The following is a 3,956-nucleotide window of genomic DNA, read 5'->3' on the forward strand; positions in this document are numbered from 1 at the left end:
ACTTGAATACATACTACAAGTAAAATATTATTTTTAAAAATTATGCGAAAGATTTAAGGCCAGACAGGGTATAAATAAGGGAAAGGACACATGTAAGGCATAGTCAACAATCATACATGAGTCTAGATTCAGCATATATGACTATCAAATAATTGAGGCTAGGGATTGGAAAAAATGCAAAAAGGAGAGAAAAGATATAAATTTTCACTAGAATCATAGAAGTTCAATTTTTTAAAAAGGTGAAAGAATGTAGAAAATGGGGATATTAAACAATATGAAAATATGGGACCGAATTGACATCCTAGAGTTTAAATCCACAATGTGTGTATTCACATTGGATAGGCGATGAGGTGTTCATATTGAGACATACATAGACGCATTGAAATCTGGACCTAAAAGAGATTTTAGAGACTATCTAATACCCAGATAGAAGAATTTGAGATCTAGAGAGTTATAGAGACCAGAGGCAGAGAGAGTTTGGGATTTGAACACTGGACTTCAATATTCAGACTACCCCACCATTCTCTGTTCCTTTTGTCTACTTTCATTGTGGATTGTGTGTATGCAAACATCTGAGCTGCTTCAAAAAAAGAGAAGGTATGTCCACTGGGGTTAGGCATGAGATGATAGATGCAGTATTTTAAAGGGATGTGTTCAACTTCTCTAAAACAAAGAGATCAGGTCACTCAGCAGGGAACAATAGATGGATGGATGTAAGTTGATACCACAATGAACGGAGAAAACGGGAGTAAGATAGCAGGATGTCATTGAACTCAAAAGCATGGGATAAGTAGGAGTGAAAGAGATTTTGTATCAAGGTGAAAAGCAGAGAGACTGTGAGAGCCCCATGAAGACAACTGATGGTTAATGAAAACAGTGGCATTTTAGGTGTTTAGGGTTCAGGTTGGAGCCCTACTGGCATAGTGGTTGCCCATTGGCCTTCTAATGAAAAGGTTAGCAGTTCAAAACCACCAGCAACTCCTTGGGAGAAAGACAAAGCTTTCTACTCCCCGCAAAAGTTACAGTCTCAGAAACTCACAGAGGTAGTTCTACCTTGTCTTATAGGGTTACTGAGTCAGAACTGACTTAATGGCATTGAGTAAGTAAGTAAGGGTTCTAGATTTGCAGAAATATGGATAGACTCAGAAAACTTTTAAAATAGAAAACTAAATAGTAATACTTACCTGGCAAGAGAGATACCATGATCACGAAGGTGGTTTTCCCAGGGTGAGACTCACCCATTGCACTCCCGATGTACTGACCCCTGCGATTTTCCCAAATGTGGGAAACTCGACTGCATAATTTGTGGTAGTGGGGGACTGCGTTCACACTCTCCCCTGTAAAAGAAAAAGAAAAAAAGGAAAATAGTAAAGCTCTCTGGATATTATGAATAAACAACAGAGGGTCAATAGACTTTTTCCTGCACAGCAAACTCTTGTTTGAATAAAAATAGATAGGAGAAAATAGATACAACCAGGAGGCATTTTTTAAAAGTCATTTTATTGGGGGCTCATGCAACTCTTATCATAATCCATACGAAACCTGGAGACTTATGTGACAGAACATAGAACTCAGAAAACCCATCAATAAGTTGGATTTTCAGTGAATTATTTAAGGCAAAACACTGCACCAGGGCCTCAGGAAGGAAACTTTTTAAAAAAACATTTTATTAGGGACTCATACAAACCTATCACAATCCATACATACATCAATTGTATAAAGGACATCTGTACATTCTTTGCCCTCAACATTTTCAAAGCATTTGCTCTCCACTTAAGCCCTTTGCATCAAGTCCTCTTTTTCCACCTCCCTCCCCGCTCCCCCTCCCTCAGGAGCCCTTGATAATTTATAAATTATTATTTTGTCATATCTTGCCCTGTCCGGCATCTCCCTTCACCCCTTTTTCTGTTGTCCGTCCCCCAGGGAGGAGGTCACATGTAGATCCTTGTAATTGGTTCCCTTTTTCCAACCCACTCACCCTCTACCCTCCCAGTATCGCCCCTCACACCCCTGGTCCTGAAGGTATCATTCACCCTGGATTCCCTGTGCATCCAGCTCCTATCTGCACCAGTGTACATACTCTGCTCTATCCAGACTTGCAAGGTAGAATTCATATCATGGTAGTTGGGGGGGAGGAAGCATTTAGGAACTGGAGGAAAGCTGTATCCTTCATCGGTGCTACATCGTACTCTGACTGACTCATCTCCTCCCCTAGACCCCTCTGCAAGGGGATCTCCAGTGGCTGACAAATGGGCTTTGAGTCTTCACTCTGCACTTCCCCCTTCATTCACTGTGGTAAGATTTTTTTTTTCTGATGATGCCTTGTACCTGAGGAAGGAAACTTTTTAATGAGAAATAGAATACAAATGAATTAAGAAAAAAGGTGGGGGGTAGGGAGGAGTGGGCTGTTTTTGTTGTCATTAGGTGTCGTGCAGTGGGTTCCAACCATCATGACTCTGTGTACCACATACCAAAACACTGCCCAGCCCTGTGCTACCCTCACATTTGTTCTTATGTTTGAGCCCATTGTTTCCATCTTGTCGAGGATCTTCCTTTTATTCACAGCCCCTCTACTTGACCAAGCATGATGTCTTTCTCCAGAGACTGGTCTCCTCTAATAACATGCCCAAAGTACATGAGATTAAGTCTTACTATCCATGCCTCTAAGGAGCATTCTGACTGTACTTCTTCCAAAACAGATCTGTTTATCCTTCTAACTAATTCAATATACCTCACCAACACCACAGTTCAAACAAATTGAATTTCCTTTGATCTTCCTTATTCAACGTCCAATCTTAACATGTGTATGTGGCAATTGAAATACCATTGCTTGAGTCAAGTGCACCTTGGGCCTCAAAGACTTGAGTCGGGTAACATCCTTGCTTTTCAACACTTTAAAGAGGTCTTGTACAGCAGATGTACCTCATGCAGAATGTCACTTGATCTCCTGGCTACTGCTTCCATGAGCATTGATTATGGATCCAAGCAAGAAGCAATCCTTGGCAGTTCAATCTTTTCTCTGTGTATTGATCCACTTGTGAGGGCTTCTGTCACTTCATTAGATTGTAATCCATGCATCCATGATCTTTATCACCAACTACTTCAAGTGCTCCTCACTTTCAGCAAGCAAGGTTGTGTCATCTGCATATCTCAGGTTGTTAATAAGCCTTCCTCCAATCCTGATGTCACATTCTTCTCCATATAAGCCAGCTTCTCTGATGATTTGCTCAGCAAATAGATCTAATGAGTATAGTGAGAGGAGACAGCCCAGTCACACACCTCTGATGATGAAGGTAATGCCACTCTGCTGGATTTTATCATTCCCAGAAGAGTAAACCATAAGATTTCCTGATTCAAAGTGGCCAATACCTGTCCATTTAAATTCACTAACATCTAGAAATTGACGTTAATGCCTTCCATTTTCTTTTCAATGAATTCTTATTTTCCTAGATTCATGCTTTGCAATTTCCAGGCTCCAACTCTTAATTGATGTTTGCAGGGTTTTCTTCTCATTTTGAGTCATAGCCCATCATCTGTATTCCCATAGGTTTTACCCCATAATCCATACTCCCGTGTGCTTTGCCCAATCATCCATACTCCCATGGACTTTACCCCAATCATCCATACTCCCATGGACTTTACCCCATCATCCATACTCCCATGGACTTTACCCCATCATCCATACTCCCACCGGCTTTACCCCATCATCCATACTCCCACAGGCTTTACCCCATCATCCATACTCCCATGGGCTTTACCCCATCATCAATACTCCCATGGACTTTACCCCATCATCCATACTCCCATGGACTTTACCCCATCATCCATACTCCCACGGGCTTTACCCCATCATCCATACTCCCACAGGCTTTACCCCATCACCCATACTCCCACAGGCTTGACCCCATCACCCATACTCCCACAGGCTTTACCCCATCATCCATACTCCCATATGC

At 41.6% G+C, this 3,956-nt stretch overlaps 1 non-coding gene across 1 annotated transcript; it reads left to right on the forward strand.

Moving 5' to 3' along the window:
• The first annotated feature begins 1,176 nt into the window (after positions 1-1,176).
• On the forward strand, positions 1,177-1,340 carry LOC142457680 (U1 spliceosomal RNA). Its single transcript, XR_012786377.1, has one exon. It is a non-coding gene; the product is annotated as a U1 spliceosomal RNA (small nuclear RNA).
• Positions 1,341-3,956: the final 2,616 nt, after the last annotated feature.

Source organism: Tenrec ecaudatus, chromosome 9 (assembly GCF_050624435.1).
Source record: "Tenrec ecaudatus isolate mTenEca1 chromosome 9, mTenEca1.hap1, whole genome shotgun sequence".
NCBI lineage: Eukaryota > Metazoa > Chordata > Mammalia > Afrosoricida > Tenrecidae > Tenrec > Tenrec ecaudatus.